General features: G+C 31.0%; 1 pseudogene; it reads right to left on the reverse strand.

The window, feature by feature from the left end:
* Positions 1-4198: 4198 nt before the first annotated feature.
* Positions 4199-4851, reverse strand: LOC111636783 (annotated as a pseudogene).
* Between the last annotated feature and the right edge of the window lie 1322 nt (positions 4852-6173).

A 6173-nucleotide genomic window follows, 5' to 3' on the forward strand; every position in this document is an offset into this window, starting at 1 on the left:
TAGAAACAAAAAGTTTGTTCTGCTCATGCTCATTGCAAACGTGCATCCAATCAGCAAATGCTTTTTTGCCACATCATACAATGACAACTTTGAAAGTAGTTATCATCATGGCAAAAAGTGAAAATACTGACAAGTACAGTATTAGAATCGAGGTCGATCGAGCTTATTTGGGCTCAGATACCTGTGGAGGTTTAATTCTTTATTTTATCAAATAAAAGAGAAAAGAGCAGAGGCATGGCTTGAGACAAGCGAGTCTTGCCATTGATTGCAAGTATCATTTTTAGATTTCTGGATATAAAATGTTCACTATTTTTAGTTTAGTAATGACAATATTATTTTAAATATAGCTAAAGAACTAAGTAGAAAGTACCACCATTTGCCAAAGATATTCGTTCACATTAAAGAAAAAAAAATATAGCAGACAAAGTGGATGTTGATTTATTATAAAGTCATGTGTTTCCAAGTTGCAATGCCAACAAACAATGTGACCATGACAAGATGTGTGCAACACGTGCTTGTTGCAGTTCCAGTTCCCTGCACGGCTGAAAATTGCTAGGTTTGACTTCTTTAGAGACTTCCTCTTTGAGCACATTAGCTTCTCTCCAATACTTCACGGATAAGTTACGGAACATGTAAACCAGGCAACACACTCTTCATTCTTTCAGTTTGGCAGAATCAAGTAATGACAAGGGAGAGGAATGCCTGCAGAATCCTCCTACCCAAGTTTTATATTTAAACATTAATAAACAGTACTGTAACTATATATCACTCATACAGTTTAAAAAACTTAAACATACTGATAATTTTGTTAACTAATTTTTGATTTATTATATCAAGAATTATAATTAGTACCTTTAAAAATAAATCTGAGTCTAACAATCTAAAAAACTTGTGTATTTATTGTGTTTTAATTTTTATATTTCTGAGTAACAAAGTTAAAACTTGAACATAAAAGACATCAAGTACATGAGACAGTAATATAAAAATTACCACATAACCTAGTTAATGTTAAATATTTAAAGAGGTAACTGATTTAAGAATATAAAATGAGCTATTTCAAGATATATTGAAGATAAAATTAACCAAGAAAAAGAATCAACTGCATAATATAATATAATAATTCACAGAAGATAAATAAGGAAAGCAAAATTACAAAAAATTTCCTCGCAACTAATTTGAAATATAAACAGTAACATATAAAAAAAACTTTAACGTTAACAATGATCAAGCAGGAGGAAAAAGGAGGAAATAGACAATTTTGGCAATTATTCAGCCATTCTTCTCTACACATGCATAAATACAGTCATATCGATAACGTGGAATAACGCACAATCCGTCAACCAGTAATATCAGATTAGCTCATCCATGACAGTAATTGTAATAAAAAACAAGCTTATTTTTTACAGATTTTTTCAAAATAGCATAACAGATTAAAATAATCAATCATTTGAAAAACTACGTTCCATTCAGTTAGATATAATACTAGATAACTGCTGTATAGGCTGGTTCAGTAATTATGTAAAATGATTTAACTGACTAATTTTCGTAATAAATTTTGATTAACGCAATGTTTACGTAAATATCAGCTATTTGTTTTCTTGCATATTCTAAATTAAAACTACTTTATTACTGAAAACACAAGTAAATACACCAACATTTAGAGGTAATTAAATTACAGAATTATTTAGCTAATTATCTTATTTGGAATAATTTAAAAGCAGAACAGTTATTAAGGCTACAAGATTTATTGGAAACCTGTCAAATTCTGCAGTAATTTTCAAGGATCTTAACCTAGAGAAAAACCTCCATTAAAACATATGAGAGCAAACCTTGATAACATTAATTTTTTAAAACTTCATTCATGCTATAGACATTAAAAAGACTTGTTTTCTTTTTGCCTAGGCCAACAATAGAAGCCAGAAAGTGAGAAATGAAATCTGACACCACGAAAACTTCTGAATATCTGAGCCAAATTCAAAAATTGGGTCCCTTACAGTAGTGGACAGATTCCTTTACCACTTCAACTGTTCTAAATAACTGTAAAAAAGTTACAAATGCTTATTATAAAATGCTGTAAATATTTTGGTTTCAAGACTTATAAAACAAATGAAGGATGACTTTTATTCTTCATTACAGTAAAGTCCTACAACGCTTGATCGTATCTTATTTTACTGAAGTTAGTTCAGAAGAAATTATACTTAAGAATTCTCTGATTCTTTCCTTGTTGACTGTTTAATTTGGCTTCTACCTCCATCAATACTCATTTTTTATGCACAGGAAATCTACACGTTCCAAGTTAGTTACTAAAACCATTCACTGTTTTGCTAAACAGCATCCAATACATTCTACTTTCATTCCACTTGCAATGTCTTGTATAACGTTTCCTGTGTTATTAAAATAAAATATAAGTGAAAGTCTCAAACCTGAAGTTCTGTGAAGACACTTATAAATTCTCATTAGGAAATGTAAGAAAATAACTGAAAGAAAGTATGAAACTATCTTTCTATTGATTGAGGCAAGTAAATTGTTCTTAATAGTAAGTTTGTTACAAGATAATGCAGTTGTGATTAAATTAACCACATGCACTTGACTCCTTTTCAAGAGAAAATGAGGCCCATGTGAGGGAGTATGTATGTGTATTCACAAACAATTCTCTCACCTCTTAATAATGCAAAAATAAACCAACCCAATAATGTAGCCAATTTATTTTGAGGATTGCCATTGGCTTGCTTATCAGACTGTATTAAAGCAACTTTACTGGGCAACAAGCAAAAAGGAGTTGCAAACTTAATTAACAGATTGGTTGGCATCTGCCACATTCAACTTAAGGAGGGATTCAAGGTTAGAAGTTTTACTGTATTAAATTTACATTTTTATTGTAAAAAAAAAAACAATATAACAACAACATTTACCTGTACTTCATGAGGAGGACACTTTGCTTCTAATGATGTCAACTGATCGTAATATCTGGAAGAAATTTAAATATTTATAAAAAAAATTGTTTCTTAAAATAAATTTATACATAAAAATAATTTGAGAGCTAACTAAAAAATCAAGTAAATATGACGTACCAAACCTATAACAGATGCGTATCTAATTGTTCATACAACGACAAACGTTTTCTTAATCCCTTCTGGGCTCTTCTTCAGGTGAAAAGCTGGATCGAACACCAAACAATGAACAAACAAACGTGTTAGTGAGATACACAACATTGTGTATCTCACTAACACGTTTTTTGAACATCACATTAATATCTTTCTCTTAAATTCAACATTGATCGGCAAATTAGAACACTTTCAAGCATATCACATGACGGAATAAGCGAACAAACTGAACGATTCAAATTCAACAGAGTTCGGATTTATTCAAAGTTCGTTGTTCGATCCAGCTTTTCACCTGAAGAGAACAGAAGGGGTTAAGAAAACGTTTGTCGTTGAATGAACAATTAGATACACATCGGTTATAGGTTTGGTACGTCATATTNTAGCCTCATGTTATATACAAAACAATACAAAGGGAACATATTTACTTTATACATCCCGATGTGCAGTTGCTGTTATATAACTAAAAAATCATCAGAAGATCGAGAAATAGCAGATTAAATAGAATTTTATGTTAAAAATTACCTTTAAATATTTTATTATATAATTTAAGACTATCCCAACTGCAAAAAGCTTTAAGAAGTTCACATTTCAACAATAATCGATAATCATAAAACTGTAAAATCAGACTTCAGAACTTACAGTTCAAACATTAACCTACATCAACGAATACAAACATATCTTCCCCTTAAATGTTAATTGCCATGTCTTTTGATATTTGGGAGTTACTTAATGTATGATTTTGAATTGCAAAATCACCTTCAACAAATTAAGCAACTCACAAACTCAAATTTGTGCATACCCATTACTATTTACAGGAAAAATATGCTAGGTGTTGTTATTAATAGATTTAAGAAGCTGAAAATATTAATATATATCTACTTTATTACATTTGGCAGAAAAATCATTTGACACAATCTACTGCAAGATGTGAATTACTATTTAAAATATTAAAATTATNAATGACATCGTTGCTCTGCCAGACATGCATATTTACATAAAATAACTTGTAAACAAAGTAATATTTCAAGTAGCTTACAGGTACAGTACTTGTGTTATCTAATAATAATAATAATCTTATAGATAAAATTGTTTACCTTTTCGGCAACGTAACTCAAATCGACAGCCGCATCAACCGCAGAATTTCCTGCTCCCACTACTAAAACTTTTTTATTTTCGTATTGTTTCGGATCTTTAAATTGGTGATTATGGATAATACTACCAGAAAATTTCTCTTGATCTTGAAACTCGATTCTGTTCGGATATCCGTGATGACCCACGCAAACCATAACGGCGTTTACTTCGTCAAAAAAGTCCATTTCGTTTGCTTCATTAGTGATCTTTATTCTCCATTTTCCGCTTACATCATAATCTACAGCTGGTATAACTTCCGTTACTCGATGCTGAAATTTGATATAAGGTAAAAGATTAAAGTTTTCGGCATAAAGTTTGAGGTATTGTAACATTTCCGTGTGATGCATGAAATTTGGAAAATATTCAGGTGGTGGAAAATCACTGTATGCCATTATTTCTTTGCTGATGTTAAGGATAGTGGATTTGGCAACCGAACCCATCCCTTCGATTGACTTCTCTTTGTAACACCATATTCCTCCGATATCTGTATTCCATTCGTAGCAGATTACTTCTAAATCATTTTCTAAGCAAGTTTTAATGGCTGCGAGTCCGCTCGCTCCCGCACCGATTACTGCCACTTTTTTCATTATTCCCAGAAGAGCGAGATTTTTTTAAAGGAAGAAAGTTTAGATTAATGCGTAATATAAATTGAATGACTCGTGTGTTTTTTCTTTTTTATTCCTACAAACCGGAAATACGAATTTAGCGCTTGCGTGGTTTATAAAAGTAGGTGTTCTTTAGAGATCCTTAGGCTCATAGGATAACAAAATGAATCCGTTTCTAATTGGTCGTAATTCTATAAAAATAAACATCCAATCGGTGTTTTTTAATTCTATCATTAAACTTTCAAAATTAAAGATTATGTTGATTGCATTTTAATTGTCTTTATACAGGTATTTTCTATTGTTTTTTTTTTTTTTTTGAGAATTTTTAAATAGCTATTAATTATATATTTAGCCTATAACTATATTTCGGTTTCTGGAAAGTTGTGTATAAGTTACGATTCATATATTTTTAATTACAAAGTGAAATCTTAGCCATGCTTTTATACACGATTTCTGATTTATTGTCAGTTATGAACTGTCATAAACACAAAAATCATATATTAGAAAAGATGTTTCGGAAACATGTTTTCAATATGATATAGAGAGTACGTATCCTAGACATATGTTGACTTCTAGATGATAAATTTAAGACTTAGATTCCGGTTTTTACAAGCTATAAATTAAATAAGTCGCTTAGACATTAGATACAAGGGCATCGTTATGTAGTGGTATGGAGAGGCGAGTCAACCCCAAAAGTCCAATATTAGCGAGGTTGAGGCCGAAGTTTTCATCTCTCAAACGTGAACGCCGAACGTCGAGCACCGCTTACTTGTAAGCGGCGCTCGACGTTCGGCGTTCACGTTTGAGAGATGAAAACTTCGGCCTCAACCTCTATTATTTCAGTCAGGAAATGATCGAGTGATAAATTACCACCATGAGCCATATTATTCAGTCTAATGAGAAGTCCTCAAATAAGAGATTTCCTCAGTTTAACCCGGTTTTTGAATAAACCCCGAGGTATAAAAGTACTGTTAAATACAGAGTGAAGGACACAAGTATTAGTTACCGAGTCGACTTTTTTTATCATATACCCGTCGAAAACTAACGACTTAGCGATGCCACTGACTAGATATAATTTACTTTGCGATGGGGAACGATTGTAATAAATTTTAATCGTAATGTTTAATATACTGACACATTATGTATTGTGTTTTAAACAAAGTTTGATATACATTTGATACTATGTGAAATTTATAAACACATCAATATAACTTTTTATTTTAATAGTTGGCTTTTGAAAATTTATTAAATTTATAAAGAATTTCATTCAGCCGAAGGATTATCAGATGTCAATTGTCTGAAATAAGTTTAATTTTACAGTTGAATATATATT

Source organism: Centruroides sculpturatus, unplaced genomic scaffold (genome assembly GCF_000671375.1).
Source record: "Centruroides sculpturatus isolate CEXI.00-Female unplaced genomic scaffold, Cexi_2.0 scaffold1052, whole genome shotgun sequence".
In the NCBI taxonomy this organism is placed as follows: Eukaryota; Metazoa; Arthropoda; class Arachnida; order Scorpiones; family Buthidae; genus Centruroides; species Centruroides sculpturatus.